We start from the raw sequence: 17,125 nt of genomic DNA, 5'->3' as shown, positions 1-17,125 counted from the left end.
GTTCCACACTTCCTTAAGGACCCAAAATAAATTATCTTGTAAAAAACTCTTTAAACCAAAATTTGTAGAATTAATGCAGAGCATTCAGTTTTGTTGAGCAAAGTTTTGAGTTTTGGGATAAATACTGAGCACTGGGAAAATTTTTATATGTATTCAAGTCCTAATTAAAAGAATAGGCTCAAGTCTTACCCCTCATCATAAGAGCCAAGGGACACAGGATTTATTATCCTAGGAAGAGCAACATTTTAATGCCACTATCTGAACTGAAGCAGGTTTTAATTCTAATGTCTGAGATTAAACTGATGCGTTAGCACCTGTACCATTCCCGAGCGGGATATTGCTAGTAAATTTGAAAGAGGCAGCTCAGATATTTTTAGTGCAGTGTTCATTTTTTCAGATTAGTAAGATAATTCCTATTTTGCATACTGTTAGTGCCCCTCCTATTCTTGCTTGCAAAAATTTTTAGTGAGCAATTAAAAAGAAAAAAAGAAAAGAGAGAAAAAAATCAACACCACAATGAAATATTGGCTTGTCAAGCCCAAAAATATCTGGCACCTGACTGATACACTAGGATTTTTAAAGCTTCAGTTTGCTGTGAATACAATGTCTATTTGATGTCAATGTACAACATTCACAGACATCATTAGTCATTCATAAACTAGTGTATGAACATGAGCCTGCTAAAGAGGTGATCCTTTTTTGTTTGTTGTTTGGGGTTTTTTCCCCCCATAAAATGCATTCCAGAATACATGTTGTGTTTTATGCAATTGCCTCCCAGTTGTTGAATGCTGTTCCATGACTTTGATTGAAAAATAAGAGACAGAGTCCAACAATCTGTATTTAAAGAGTAGAATTAGACATGTTCTCAAAATGACACGTTCTAGCAATAGCTTTTTCATTGCTTTCAGCTTATACAAGCACAAGTTTGTTCAGTTAGCTACTGGCTATGATCCAGTCAAATAGTTAGATGTTTGAATGAACTCAGAGAAATATTTTTACAGTGTGAAGAATTTTGATTCTTGGCTACAACACTTACCTTAAATTGCTTAGTCACATGAGAGTATAATTTCACTAGCTAGCAGATAACCCACTGAAATTTCACTTGCAACATGCTTTAGCTCACTGGCTGTGACCTTATGTAAGGTCACGTACACAGCTGTTTAAATAAAAATATACACCATGATAACTCACAGTGTGCTCCAGTCATGCAGAAATGTGAGTGAACAGCTTATTGATTTTAGTGTCTGACATGACCTGCTCATAATTAGGGAATCAATAACCTGGATTCTTTCTCCCTTCTCCACCACTCACCTTTTCCCCAAATTCCAAAAATATCTCCATGTTCAAACATTGCTGATGTTGGATTCCCATCCCAATTCTTCAAGCACTTCTATAAAAGTTAAATAATTTCCCACATTTTACTTTGGTCCAAAGGTCTAGATGGTGGCTGAGGAAGAAATTTACCTAATAGTGCAAAATAATGTTCAAACAAGATCCTAAAACATGGCAAGGGTACAGCAGACTTTGGCTGATAATAAGATCAAAACTACATTAGAAGAAAAACTCAGCTGACAGCACTGGTCAGAACACTGATGCCTGATCAACTGTCCCAGTTGACAAAACAGCTGCAGAGTGTGATCTTCTCCCATCATTACCCTGTGGCAGGGAGGCCTTAGCCCTTTGCAAGATGCTTTTGACTTTAGCACTGCTGTGCACAGGTGACATTTCCCAGTTAGCTCCCCACTAGGTACTTCTTGTCTGTCAGCAGATTTACAGAATGCTACAGGGCTTGAAAACATTTGAGGTTATTGCTCTAGAGCAGAACAGGGCATGCAGACAAACTAATGGAAGAGATCAAATATTTAAATAACACATATGAAAGACCTCAGGCATCTTACATGGCATCCCAGAAAAGAGTCAATTATGGGGAACAGGAAGAATCCAATAATAACCAAAGTAGGCCATATGCAAACACTGTCATCCTGGCAAAAATTTGAAAGAAGCTATAAAAATAGCAGTGAAGGAAGACAAATATGCACACTCAGAGCATGCATACCCCAGAGTACCCTTTCTGAATCACCTTATGAGTGTAAAATCTACCAAGCTGGGGGAATCCAAATTCAGATGTAGCTACATTTCACCTGAAAAGCCTGCCAAAGCCAAGCTTCCTTGCACTCCCAATCTGCCAGAAATACACTAAGAAAAAAAACCGCAAAACTTAGCAAGTACTTTTGTACTTCCCAATTCTTTATACTGGCTAAGAAAGGAACAATGCACAATGTTATATCCTTTTCACTAGGCTTAAAATGCAGAAGCAGCATGTAAAACCAGCAGGAATTATAATCAGAAGAGAATAATGCCACAGGAAGCCCAAAGCCAGGACCTGAGTTTCAGCAAGTCTTTGAAAATACACCATTTGCACTCTTGCAGCTTCACATACTGAGGGTTTTGCATGGATATTAGGGTGCTGACAAAACAGCAATGTATTCCAAGACAAAGCACAAGCATAAAAACCCCCAGAGAGACATATTAGGAGTTATTCAGTGAATAGTGAACAATAGGGTTGTCAAAAGGATTATTTTTCAGTGTAAGCTTTTTAAAAATAAACATACATTTTAAAAAACAGCCTTCTCAGAAAGAATTCAGAATATAATTCAGAAAGAATTAAGTGCTAGCATAACAGGTGTAAAGCTTCCCCCTTCATTTAAAGTACTATTCCCTAGCCTGCAATCTTTTAAGCACTGTATAAATGAACACATTGGTGTAAGAGGATATACATTTGCTTTCACGTCAAATGTCAATATATTAAACTTCAGCAATGCATTAGTACCATTTGAGGCTTTTATGATGAAAAATCAGCTACTCCAGCAACTTTTTTTCACAGATTCAGTTGTATTCAGTGTAAGACTTCCCCAAACTCTAGCTCTTGGAGCAGGTGTGGGTTTACATCTTAGCTAGCTTTCACTACCATGCTCTCAGCCTGCAGTGCCTGGGCTGGGTTTTGGAGGGCTCTGGCACATGCCCAGGCAGTGATGCTCTCTCTGCCTCTCCAGGGGACATTTCAGGGCTTAAATACACCATTTCCCAGAACTCTAAGGTTTATGTGCTGAGGGTTTGTAATTTAACACATAACATAGACACATTGCCCTTCACAAGGTTTGTGTTATTTTTCTCAGAAACTTAAATATTCTTGTGGAATCATTGTAGTAAATTTCGTCAATACAGTGATATAATTTATGGTATGAGGCTTCTGATAGCATTTTTGAAACGTAGCTAAGGAGGAAACGAATGAGTGGAAATGAGATGCCATTTTGGGAGGAGAAAAGGGATGTGAGAATTTAAAGTGGAGGAAAAAAGTGTACAGAATCATAGCTGCTTTTCTCTCAACTCAGAAAAAAACCTAGAAAATATTCCCCCATCTTTTCCTTTGTACTTATCTTCAGATAAGAGCAATACAGATTGTTTCTCTTTCTTATCAGGGAATCTGTTTACCTGCCCCAGATTTATTTCCCCTGCTCTTCAAATCAGCAATACTGTGGCTGAACCTCATGGTTCTGCTGCAAAGAACCCCTTCTCTTCTCCTCCCCACATTTTCATATAGTTAAGAGAATTAACTTGGTCAATCAGAAATAATTAAAATTTGAAAATAAAAATAAATCTCTCCACTTATGGGTTTATTAGTTATGCTCACCTGAAAAACAGTAGAAACATTTACCTACCTCTGCTTCTGCCCCTCAGTGCTATTCCACAACTAAAGGTACAAAGTTTGTTTATTCTAGACTGGAAAGAACAGCTTTTCATCACAGCCTTACTATGAACTGTGGTATTAAATGCTATAGCAATCTGATGAAATTATATTGTAAAAACCTCAAACCACACTATATTCTAATAGCGGAACTAGGTTTACTTTTTTTTTCTTTTTTAAAATGAACCCTGAAAATACTCAATTTCTTACTTCTGTAGAGCAAAAAACTCATTAACATAGTCAAAATAAGTCCCAACCTGATTGCAGTAAACAGTTCAAAGTACAGCACACCACAGACCCTTCCTCCTGTCCCACCACCTCCTCACTCTGATATTTGACTGAGGCTTCCTAGCACGTGCAAACATTCTGTTTCAAATGTGCTTCTCATCTTTCAGTGAAAACCGTGCCTAGGCCAGATGCTTTGGTTGTCTTTTACATTTATTTAATTGGTTGTCAATTAACATGAAACTGACAAAAGCAAATCTACCCCCTTTGCAGTCATTTGTTTTGAGACACAAATGACTGTGCCTCATCCTGGCTGGTTCCAGAACAAGCAGAGACTAGAAAGAACTGTTTTGTTTAATGGAATAATTTTTTGGGAGAGAGCGAATTTGCTTTCACTACTGTTAATTAGGTCAAGATAATTAGCAATTAACTCTATTTAAAAAGGAAATAAATGTTTAGTCCAAATAAATCCTGGTCTGCGTACGTGTGTGCTTAAGAAAGTGCAGTTAACTTCTATGGGTGCATTTCATCAAGTAGAGGAAAAGTGAAGACTGATCACTGAGAGAATTAAACTCAAATAGAATAGAGGAGCACAGCAGAAGTGCCAAGTGCTGTATTTCTCTCTTTGAAGGTGTCTACGGCTGTCTTTGCACTGTTTTAATACACTTTGTAACAAAGAACCACTGGCGCTCAAGGTCCTACAGAAGCAGTGAGTTTGGAAGGAACGCTTTCAAGGAGCAAAGTTTATCAAAGCTGGAACAAATGAGTATTTCTGTCAGCAGTAATGTCAACTTATGCATCCCCCGTGCCCCTCTTAACTCCATGCTCTTCTCTCTGGTGTGGCTGCATGGTAAATGATACCAGGGCAGTGATCCCACTCAGGAAAAACTCCTTAAAGACAATAACAGCTATAGGCACCATTGCAAAGGAAGGACTTAGACGGAGTAAAATACAATATAAATGGGTTTTTTCCCCTAAGATGTGGGAAAGCCTTACCGTGAGGGAGGCTTCCTTCTGGGCCGTGGCTGTGCAGCCCAGCAGGGCAGGTCCGGGCGGTGGAGGTCAGAGCCCCGGGCGTGGCAAGGACAGAGCTGTGCTCCCGGATCCCCTCCGCTGCCTTCCCCCGCTGAGCCGCAGCGACACAGCACCGAGCTGTCTGTCAACAGAAAGAGGGATTTCTTTCCTGCCAGTTGCATAAGGAAGCAGTCAGACCCTGCTGTTCTTGTGATTTTTCTCCAGCTCAGCTGACTAAGATGCACAAGTCAGAAAACGAATATCTTTCTTATCAATTTTCCAGTCACTTTTTATAGGTGCTGTAAACTACACTGAAGCCATCCCTTCTCGGTTCACTGTGGTGAGCTGTGAGTCTGTAACAGAGCTCAGTCCATTTTATGTAGACAATTTCAAATATTTGCCACAGAAAACCCTGATCTCATAATATTTAACACCTTGATGCAGTAGCAGTAGATTATACCATCCTACTACAGAATTATTAACAGTCCAGAGGATCCTTTAGTTAGTGACACACAACAGCTGAATACTGCAGCAGTGTTACTTGAATGACTCTTTCTTTGAGAGCTGTATTGTATCAGAGACTTGCTTCAATTTACATTACCACTGATGGTCTCTCTCCAGTCTTTACACAGAATTCCAATTAATGTCAAAGAGGAGCAATCACACATGAAATGAATGGAGAATTTATCCCTTAAAATTTAATGTGTACAGGATATATTAACTATAATTTTACTTTTATACTAGAATATTAACTATAATTTGCAGAATAAGGATTTTCTGAGTTCCCTCCACCCAGAGAAAATGAGGAATTTAATGTGTAGTGTACTCTTGCTGAGCTCAGAGATGGTACTGGAGCCTGTTGAGAAGATGATGCTGTGAATTCCCCAAATAGCTTTAAAACAACTTTCAAAGCATCTCACACAGAACCCACACAGGGGATTGAACTTCAACACTGAGATTAGCTGCAATGAAAGGTGACACAATATAGTCTAAATGAACAAAATACTACACCAAGTTAATGAACCAGTTTATTGGGAATTGAGGTGGAGGGTTTGCTGTCTGTAAAGAAGGAGAAAGGCCAAGCAGAACAGAAGCAAGAATATTAATAGGCCAGTAAAGATCTTCATAAAAAGTACATTTTTTTCACTTTAATGGAATAAACAGGAAAAAACAGACAACAGCAAAATTTGTAGATAAAAGAATAATGGCAATACAGCAGTAAAATATGTGTAATTTTACTGAAACAGCTTACGTAACGTCTTTTCACTTGATGACAAAAATGTCAAAACAACCCTAAAAGCACCACTTTCCTGGAACATACTGAACTAAGGCCAAGTTTAAGGTGAAAGTCCTGCAATGTTTCACCTTCATAGAACTGCTTGTTGCATCCTAGCTGCTTTGCTTTTCCTCCATCGAAGGCTTTGGCACTTTTCTTACAGACATAGTGAATTGTTCAAAAATCCCAGCACTAAAAAGGCAGCACCCAAGGCCATGCTCTCAACATCTACTCTCAGCAGTGTGAGCTGAATCAAAGCCTCAATAAGATGGCACAGGTACAGAAGGGGCTGGGGATGAGATGAGGAAAAAACAGCCTTGAAAGGCAAATATCTGTTAAAGAAATATTGATTCCTGCCAGGGAGAAACAAAACCAAGCAAGAATACCTGCTGCAGTCCTTATCTGGCTTGTTCTCTCATCTGCATTTGGTCTTTAAACAAAATTTGTCCCCTCCTCAGGAGAACTTCTAGTTCTACGAGAAAATCAGTGGTAGTGGGATGAAGTGCAGCATCCAAGAATTATTTTTATGTGCTTACTTGAACTCATCTAAATCTAGAAATGCCTTGAGCATTTCATTTTTTTTCCTGTGGTTTCCAAGTTAAAATGTAAAAGCATAGGCAGTAGCTTTCAAAGCCTGCATAAGTAGGGAGAAAATACATTTTGGAGAGGACTGATGGTTTATAGAGTCCTTCAAAAAAAGGTAAAAAACCTTACCAATATTGCTTTTAGGAACTTCAGTCAGACTGCAGTGTTTAATGAAATCCTGTTCTTCTAGGGAAGACTCACTGGGCACTTCAGTTTTCTTAGATTCAGCACTAGGACAGTGACTCAGTTAAGAGGAAAAAAGAGAGAGAAGGAGGGCAGGCAGGAAGGAAGGATGTCTGCTAAAGTTTAAAGGGTATATTAGGCTTGGTATATGAACAGTCGGCACGCCATGATTACAGATGAATTTAAAAGCAAAAAATCCCCACAGAAAATACTTGGAAAACAAGATGGGAAAAGAAGCACCAGGGAAACAATGGAGAAACAAGAAGCAATTCCTGTGTGGCAGACCTGACTCAACACCAGTCAGGTGCCCTTTCCAGAGCACATGCTCCACCTCCATCACATGGTCAGTCTGATAGGGACAGCCAGTGGAGCTGTGTGTATCGCAAAGAGAGCTCCATTATCCCATGGGAAACACCTGAAGATGGATAGGGCAAAAAGGAGACTGGCATCTACAGGAACACCAAGCACAGTAAAAGGGAAAAAGAAAGCATCAACATATCCCCATCCATAAATTCCAGCTGCACAATGGAGCTTTCAGGAATGGCAGGAATACTCTTGAAGTTTATGCAAGTCACACTTCTCAAAATGAAATGAAGGAAAGTTCTGTCACGGATTCCCAAATGTACTGTAGGCTGATCACATTAAATAGAAGAACACTGTGGTTAATGACAGAGGAGAAATGTATAATAATGTGGGAAACTTTTCAGAAATATAAGGTTTGCCGAGAAAAGTGCCAATCATACTGTCTCAACCAGCCACAGTGAGAATGGATGTCTTTTAGTCGAGGCAATTGTGAGCACATGACCACTGACTGAACTGAAAGGACTGAACTGAAAGAATTTATGGAAATGGAAGGATGCAAACCAAGTTTCCACAGAAGAACCACGTGTTGCACCAAGCAGGCACTGTAAGCCCCAGCTCAGCAGACAGTAGGAGGGAGGAAGGTTAGGGAGATAGACTACAAGAGACAATGGAAGAAGAAACATCCATACTATTACACATGAAAACAAGTCCAGTTATATCTAATGCAGATATAGTGAATATGTGGCTGCAGGCGCTGATGCAGTCAAGAGTCAGCAGTCATAATCTACATACTCTGGTCACATGTGAAGGCAAAGAAAGCAAAATACAGACATGCTCCCAAAGTATCCCAGAACACAAATGCACACACAGAGAGGAGTGTACTTGCAAACTCATCGTGTTATTGACTGAGATTGAATGAACTCACTCTTAATGCCTTTCACGTTTTCCAGACCCAAAGAAGGGAAGTTAAGCAGCAAGTGCTGGCAGTCCCTGCTGCCTGTGTACTCAGCATGTGGGCAGGGAGAACACCCTTTGATCACCCAAGTACTGGTAAAGATATCTGGAAGTTTGTCCACCCTGTACCTTTTGTTCTTTAAAGTTTTATTCTGATAGTCTTGCTCCTCTAGAGTGTATTCAATTCCACATGTATGTGAAGCAGTTGCTAGGTGTTGGCATGCCACTCACACTTTACATATCCCCATAAAACCTGGCAAAAAAAGATGCAAAGAGAGGAGTCTAAAGCTTTTGCTTAGTTGGAGAGCACAGAGCAAAGGTACTAAATGCTTTGAAAATACAGTGTCTGCATGGCCCTCGTTGCCTCACATGGGTGCAACTTTAGTAGCAGAAATTTATCACTTGAGAGGGATGTAAGAATGCTAATTTTGCATTTAAAAAATAGGCACAGAAGCATATATCTGAGAGAGAGAAAGGCACCTTCTGGAGCAGCCAGTCCTGGCACTCTGCACCCATGAAATACACCTCCTGGAACGGGATCTTACTTCACCATGCAGTGGATTCAAAGAATGTGGGCCCAGTTCTCTCCTGGCTGGGTGTGACCACCACCCTCCAAGATCAATGCCATTACATATATCTTGCAGAGCAAGAATTGGTTTGTATGTGATTTGAGAACCCTTGAAAAAAACACTAACAGCATATGAAAGCGCTCAGTTATCCTCTGAAGACTAGGCAGTCTGCCAAGGGAACAGCACATTAGGCAGATACATCAATAATTTCCATCATCTACCCACCAAAGAAAGAGATTCCATTCACCTTAAGATGCATCATATGTGAATTTTACCATGCTGAAAAGGGCAGAACTTGTAGTATTCTGAACTATCTTACTATAACAGGATTGGTTCCCCTTGCTGCTGCTCAGATGTAGCTACTGCCTCAAGGAATTTATATTAATTCAGTGAATCCCATCCCTTCCATGACAGAAGTGGGATATTTTGCCATAAATTGGCTAAACTCCATGGCTATAACAGATCAAATGAGGTGTGCCCATACATAATGTTTAACCATAAAATTTAACTAAAGAAATAAAATTTGAACACTGGCCAATAAAGTGGATGGAGAAGCAGCAGAGATGGTCTCAGCAGCAAACCTATTCCCAGCACTGAGTGCAGGACAAGCATTTCAGAATGTAAAATTAGGTGAGCCATATTCCAAGCTGGTGATTTCAATACATCTTTTAGAAGGTTAAATTTTAACTGAATGCTGTTGAACATGCTATTTCAATGTCATTTGCTCTTTTTCTGTGAGTATTTCAGAGGTCTTGCCCAGCTATTCAGCTGAGAAACTGCCCAGCTCTGTTCTGCGCTGCATTTTGTTGCCTACTGGGCCATTTTGACCCACTGTGTTTTCAGCTGACTGTGCTGCACTCTCTGAAGAAAGGCAAATAATTCTTGCCTACATTGAAAAACATTTTGATTGATACAGAAAAAGAAGCATTTTAGTTTGGTGTGCTGTTGTTTGCCTAGATTTTGAGATAAAAATTGAAATAGAAGAAACCAAATCCCCCTCCAACCCTCGCTATGACTTTTCTAAGTATTTTTATGTCTAAATACTGACTTAGATAATCTGGTAACTGGGTTTGCATTCCCCAACCTGGTCCTGCCTTGTGAAAACTGGAGTCTGGAAAGATCACACCTCTGTGAACGGGCAGCAGAGAGCTGATGTTCCTACCCCAAGCAGCTATTCCTCCTCCTTCAGCCACCACCTGTTTTTCCACATTACATTCTGTATCATATATCCATTACCTGTCTTTAAAAAACACACAGCCTTGGCAGCTAAGTCCCCTGTATGGCAGGAGAGAACAAAGGCACTGTAACTCTGTCCACAGCTCCTCTTCCTACCATTGGCTCTCTCCTTCCCAGGCTTTGGAGGGCTTTCCTTAAATACTCCACTGACAAGGCCACTGCCTTTACCTCCCTAAGTCTGGGATTCCAGTGAGGCTGGAAAATTAGAATTTGTCCCTAAGGCTGTCTACTCAGGCCTCCTGGCCAAATCTCAAAATAATTCCAAATCCCTGAAAAATGCTTGGGTAACAAAGGCTGCAGCCACTCGAGGAACAAAAACAAAAGGGAAGAGACAATGCAAGTCACAAAGTCACAACTACAGAAAGGGGGATTTATGAAAGCTTGTCCCCATCTCAGCCACTGTAATTTGCTGTGGTTTCACATCCTGTGAGAAGCAGTGCAGCTACTGGAGCCAACAGCACAGCAAGTGTTTTCTCTCTGGGATATTTTGGGTCATTAAATGTTGCTAAAGACATATTTGTCCTTGGAAGGCTTAAAAGCAAACCTTTTAAAAAACTGGCATGTGGGATTCAGTGAGGTAATGAGTGATGTGAAAGAGCCAAATATTAGATTCCAAGCATTGCAGTATGACTGAAATTTCACATCACCTAGAGAATAAAGTAAAATTCAGTACCTTATTTTGAAACAGCAAAGAAGATTTCCTGATTTTTTTCAGTGCTGTTTGAGGTCTATTTGAAGCTGGCATGTAGCAGAGGATAATTTCCTAATATCACATTCTCTTTGAATGGCTCATTTGTTTACCATAAGCAAAATGAAATAGGATTTCAAATAGGCTGTTTCTCCATTGACTGTACCCTGCCAAGGTCTAACACACAGACACAGGTGGGTGATTTTCTATCCAAACAATAGCCAAAACTTCAGCTGCTGGCTTCCCCAGGAGGCTGTGCTGTCCTCTACAGCTTGTGAGACTGAGTGGCACTAGAGCAGGTAACAGTTGTCTGGCAAGATAACAAAGGCTTGAGTGATCAAGAGGAGAGAAAGGCTAAGGAGGCAGAGAACTATTTTCTCCTTTCTTGCTTTTGGCAAAGGATGAAAAAAGACTTTGTCCTTGTGGACAAAATGAAATGCAGAGGTAACAAAAAATGTTTGCTACAAAAATCATCAAACAAGACATAATATTTCTCTTAGTTTCGGAGGAAATAAGACAAGTAAAAACATCTGCTATCACCTATAAATGTCTTTCTTGCAGAAATGATGTAACTGGTATGAGGCTTATGGCATTTGCCTCTCCTGCCCCGAGGGAAAACCCTGCTTGGATCCACTGGAGATTTTTACAGCATCCACAATGTTGGGTGAAGGACAATGATTCCTTCTGGAGAAGGACACATCATGTTCTTGCATTAAACTAAACATTCCATTTATTGCAGATGGATTGTAACAGAGCCCTGATGCCATCTCTAACCTGGGCACTCTGCCATGCTGCAAGTTCATTCCAGCGATGTACTGAGATGGCTTTGCTGCTCTTAGTCTCAAATCTCTTTGGAGACAGTCCAGGCAGGCTTTCCCTACATTTTGACAGCTCTTGGCTTGTTTCTTCCAGGCTCAGCAGTTCATTTCCAAATTTCCCACACTCATGACATTGCTCTGCTTTGATTCAGCCATGCCCAAACCATGCAAAAAAAAAAAGCCAAGGAAGGAATCCAGGCCCATCAGCAAGTCTGGAGTTGGTCTCCAGATGGTGAACATCCACACCTTGCTACATTTTTTCCCAGCCCCTAAGATGCCCTCTCAAGAGGAAGACTGAGGTGTTATTACATTCCCTCCTTTGCCTCCTGCTGGCAGTGGTGCAGGCAGGGCTTTGCTGAGCATCACCAGCAGCTCCTCAAAAGCAGATTTAGAGCAGAATTCCACCCAACAGCAGAAGTAATCAGAGGAAAGCCCAGAGAGCATCTCCTAAACACATAACATTTCCTTCTAAGGAGCAGGCTTTTGTGCCCTTCCTGACTGAAGTCAGCGATGTTTATTGTGTTACACAGATGGACCAGAAGTTTTGTAAATCCAGATGGCTATTTCTGATGCTTTTAGATGCTGGTTAACAGTTCTAAATATTTGCCTGCTGTTGGTAATCATCCAGGTTTGTGAATTACTCAGAAAACCTTCAATTAGCAAGAAATTAAGTGTGTTTTTAATTACCCATTTTTCTGTGATGATATATAGCATAAGCATAGATCAAATGAACAAAAATGCAGAAGACTATGCACACAGAGTTGGAAGGAAGCCTTCCCTGAAAAGTCCTTTTGTAAATCCTGACTGAAGCTAGTAAAATAAGATGGACAATAGTAATGGGAACTGGGGAGAAAATGTCACATTTAAGGTCACATATGGGCCTGGATTCAAGCTCAGATAAGACACAGGATGTGCACATTCCATAATCGTTCAACCATTCCATCAGCACCAGGTGCAGCATGCTCCACCCAAACATCCCTTTGTCCAGCGCTTCCTGTGAGCATTTCTGAAGCCTTGAACCAGCTGACAGAAAATGCTTGGCATAAGGATAAAGGTAAGGATGAAGGAGAGATGCAGGCTATTTGAACACAATACTGGGTGTATTCAGAACACCCCGGCGTTGGACACAGATTATCTTGCAGAGGTTCAGGGCAAGGGAATGAAGAGATGCAGGACAGGTGCTAATGCATTTGGCTGGGAGAGTCCAGCTGAGGGGCCAATCCTAACACAGGCCCTTCCTAACACAGATGTGCCAGCTTGACTGCTTGGCCCCTTCTGCTGATGCACTCTTGGCTAGGTGTTTCCACCAGCTTTGAGACTCTCCCACCTCCTTAATGGGCCAGGAACTCCATCTCTTGGCCCTTGAGGAAGATACCTCCTGTGGTGTCTTATGGACACTTAAAGTGGAAGCGGTTGAAAATAGAGATGTGTTTTCCTGGATAGTGTTCAGTGATGGAGCAGTGTAAAACAACATGCCTGCCATGGGAAGCACCAGATGGGGTTTGAACCAGCACTAGATTTGCCACTGAGCACAGCTATGAAGTTGCCAGACTGGTAATGAAGGTGGCTGCCTGCTCCATTTCAGAAATCAATGACACATTGTCATTCTCTGCAGGATAAACTGAGAGCTCTGAACTAAGGTCTTGACAGCTAAAGTGCCTTTGATTTTGCCTTTAATTCACAAGCACACAACATTACTGGATTTTCTGTATTAATAATAAATACATCCTGAAGCTCATGTCAGTGGCAGAGTTTCAGTTCTAACCTGAGAACAGCATAGCTCTGCAAACAGCATGTCTCCAAAAAGCAAGACACTATTCACAGTGTAGCCAAACACAGCAAACCTGACAGCTGTTTAATAACCCATGTACATAAAATGATAGTAATAATATTCATAACTAGATTTATAAACTCCTTTCTTATTTTCAGCATTTTTTTTCAGTCAAAGAAGGCCAGTACATTCATTTCCTTCAGTTTTCTTCCCAATCAAAGAGCTGAAATAAAGCCAGTCCTGAAGAACTGGTTTGGATCCCAGAGCTCTCTAGGGCAGGAACTTTTGGAGCTATTTAGGTGCAATATATATGCTGTGATTGCTCCAAATGACCAGCAGACCGTGTTCTGCATGCCCACACTGCCTCCTACGGAGGCCAGGTACACACCCTTCCCTGCAGCCAGGCTCAGGACTGTGACTGGCTCAGGGTTTGGGATGTGTGAGGGAGCCAGCCCTGACAAACAGCACTGGTGTGTGGGTTGGCACACTGCTGTGTGGTGAGCACAGCACAGCATGAGACTCGGCTGCAAGCGGGAGGAATTACCGTGAGAAACAGAACAATGAGCAGAATGTGATGTGGAAAGCTTCTCACTCCTTAAGTGCCAGTCTGAGGGTTAATAGTATCATCCTCTAAGATAAAGCTTGTCTTTCCCTTTTTTTGATGAAAGGCAGTTCACTTTCTGTATTTTAAAAAGAAACAAAGTTGTCTTTCATTAGCAGCCTACCTTGAAGGTTGAAAATACAGTGGTGTTTTTCAGGCCAGATCCATCCATTTAAATAGCTCTTTAGAAAGTGAAAGACCGACATATAGGTTTTAACTGGTGTACACGGGTACACAACACCAGCTGCAGCTATGAAGTAAATAAGCCACAGCCATGATTAAGATGTTTTACATTATCCAATTATTGTGACTTGGTTTGCTCTTTGTATCCACTCACAGCAAACTGATTTGGACCAAATAGATTTGAACCTATACATGATAGCCCAAGTTGAACTTTTTTTTTTTTAATATAAGTTTGAGCTGTAAGACCTTTGAATTGGTGTTCTCAGAGGAAAGCTTAAGAACTGTGTTTGAATGCAGTTAAAAATATACACGGGACTTTTACATAAAAAGAATGCATTTGAATCTCTACTTAACAAATCACTGGGCAATAGTTACATTGAATTCAGTCTTTTGGCCAGAGTAATATTAATTTAAGCTTCATCTCTTATCTCAGTTGCAGGGCAATTCTTTATTTACTGTACTGTATTTAGACTGAAGGATCATTAACTCCATTGATGGTGAGAACCTGTAGATTTTTTCTAATTTACAGCTTCTCCATTGAACATTATTTTCTCAGTGGTGGGAATGATTATGAAACTGAGTGGTGCCAAACCACCACAGCCTTCATTGACTTCAGCAAGAGTTGCAGCTAGTCTGCAAATCACGGCCTTTTAGTGCATATTTGTGGCAGGGCAGTATAAGATGTGAGGGCTGGTTGTGTGGTGTTATGCTGAATTTGAATTCATGAAAATATTTTATTGGAATCTTGGAAAATAGTTTGATCTCCCTTGCGCATCTTTGAACCTACCTGTCTTCTGAATAAGGACTCCCAATGACTCTAGCAATAGGCAAATGTACAAGTATGTTGCATCTTGCCACAGAGGAGTCTCTAAATATTGTAATACTAAATAGATCAATAAAAACAATGTCAACAGACTAAGTTGTGATAGTCAGACATGGTATTAAGTAAGATGCCTGAGATTAATTTGTGTCTTGATTTTGTTTTAGTATTTTTATTGCTATTGTGCAAGTTTTCAGTGGAACCTCACCCTTTTCTCAACACTTTCAGTCATATAATTTGAGGTATTGATTTCTTCAAATAACCCAGTGGTCTTGGTGAATTACTGGCAGACTATGTTGCACTTGTCTTGTTCTGTTTATCAGCACCCATTTAATCAAACATCTAAAATGCTTAACAGAATGTAAGGATGGTTACAAATATTCTTTGAAAGACCTAAAAGTCAGCACCATCACCAGCATCAATGCATAGGTGTTTCATGTTAAAACAGACTGGATGGGAGAGGCTTGGTAAAGACAGTTCAATATGAATATATTTTAAAAAGATTATTTAAACCTAATATATAGCAATAGCCTAACAGAAAAGTGACATAAAATCAGAAACCACTAGAGCCTAAATTACAATTAGAGGTGATATAGAGTCTAACCTAGATCAGATCAGCAATATCTTGCAAAGAGTACACGTTTGTGACAGTGACACAATCATCAAGGGTGCAATCTCTCTCAATTAGGACATGAAGAATACCACTAAGACCTCAGCAAAAAATTTTGGATTGATCTCACATACCACAGCTAGACTTGTAGAAAGGAATGTCATTGATGTTCTCATTCATACCCCAAAGATAAAGATACAAGCAGTTCAATTACCACTACAAAATGCTAACCCAATAATCACTACAGAATTATGTCATCCTCCCAACATGAACCTGAAATATTTGTTACAAGAAACCTGACCCCAGGAGCCTCTGAGTGCATCTTCTTCACAATTAGCTTAGGAGCAGCCCTAAGAGCACACAGGCACTCATGAATCCTAGCACTAAATCCATGGAGCACTGATATAGTTACAATTATCTGATTGTCACTGGCACAGATCTACAGCATCAGTGCTTATATTGAAGTGAAACCTATTCCTGTGCATGTGTTAATATGCAATAACCAGTTCAGCTATTGTTTTGGTATCTTAAATACACTACACTTAAAAAGAGGGTCACATAAAAATGAGCCCATCTTTTTTCCCCCAAATTAAGCTATCTTATTTTTCTTAATAGATATCACAAAACTATTTTCCATTAGTAGATTGTGAAGTACAGTTTTTATACTAAATTACACCAAGTACCTAAAAAACACCTGTCACGTTTAACCCCAGCCAGCAACTCAGCACCAAGTAGACACTTGTTCACTCTCTCCTGGGATGGGGAGGAGAAACAGAAAAAAGGTTCTACTCAGCCACAACCAAAACATCAAAGTGTTGTCAACATTAGTTTCATACCAAATCCAAAACATAGCACTGTACTGGCTACTAGGAAGAAAATCAACTCCATCCTAGCTGAAAACAGGACAACATCAAACATCTCACAGTATGTCTGTCAGCTCAGTAACTGGTATTTATTCACAACAATGATTTCTCTAACTGCACCTAGATAGTTATTGTCTCTAAACACAACTTCTGAAAAAACTGTTTGAATACCTTTCAAAAGATGCAGACTACTTAAAAACTTATAGAATGAATGGCATTAAATTGTGGTGGGAAATCTGATGCAGACTCCTGATTAAAAGTTAAGTGAAAATAACAACTGCAAGAATGCAAGTTGACAGTTCCTGCATCCAGAAGTGAACATCAACTGAATTTACTTAAAAGTTATATTCAAGGTGAGTATGTGTAAAATACAGAGGTTGTCCAATTTGATGGAAATAACAGCTAATATTTTTCTCCACTTTTCACTAACAGAGAAGACAGATGACATTTTAATGGTGTAATCAAGACCCTGATTGCCACTGGTGACAGACTATGCCATGAGATCTGAATGGATATGATGGATAGGAGCACATGCACTGCATTGGATGTTTCTGCTTGAAGTATCACATTGGGTTTTTCTTTTCTTTTTTTTTTTTTTTGTCTGCTGACAATAGTCCTTTCAATTCTTCAAATTTTTAATAAAGCAGTGAAGGCTGTGATGGAAGTCTGTGAAAACAGGAA

At 40.0% G+C, this 17,125-nt stretch overlaps 1 long non-coding RNA gene across 2 annotated transcripts in view; it reads right to left on the bottom strand.

The window, feature by feature from the left end:
* Positions 1 to 17,125, bottom strand: part of LOC135308807 (uncharacterized) — a 420,716-nt gene that overhangs the window by 44,602 nt on the left and 358,989 nt on the right. For both annotated transcript variants that reach the window (XR_010369176.1, XR_010369177.1), the window contains exon 6: positions 4,967 to 5,126. This is a non-coding gene — a long non-coding RNA (uncharacterized LOC135308807). The remainder of the gene's footprint in view (positions 1 to 4,966; positions 5,127 to 17,125) is intronic.

The sequence above is a fragment of the Passer domesticus genome, chromosome 10 (genome assembly GCF_036417665.1).
Source record: "Passer domesticus isolate bPasDom1 chromosome 10, bPasDom1.hap1, whole genome shotgun sequence".
NCBI classification, from domain to species: Eukaryota; Metazoa; Chordata; class Aves; order Passeriformes; family Passeridae; genus Passer; species Passer domesticus.
The sequence above is the reverse complement of the archived record's forward strand: the minus strand, read 5'-3'. Positions and strand labels throughout refer to the sequence as shown.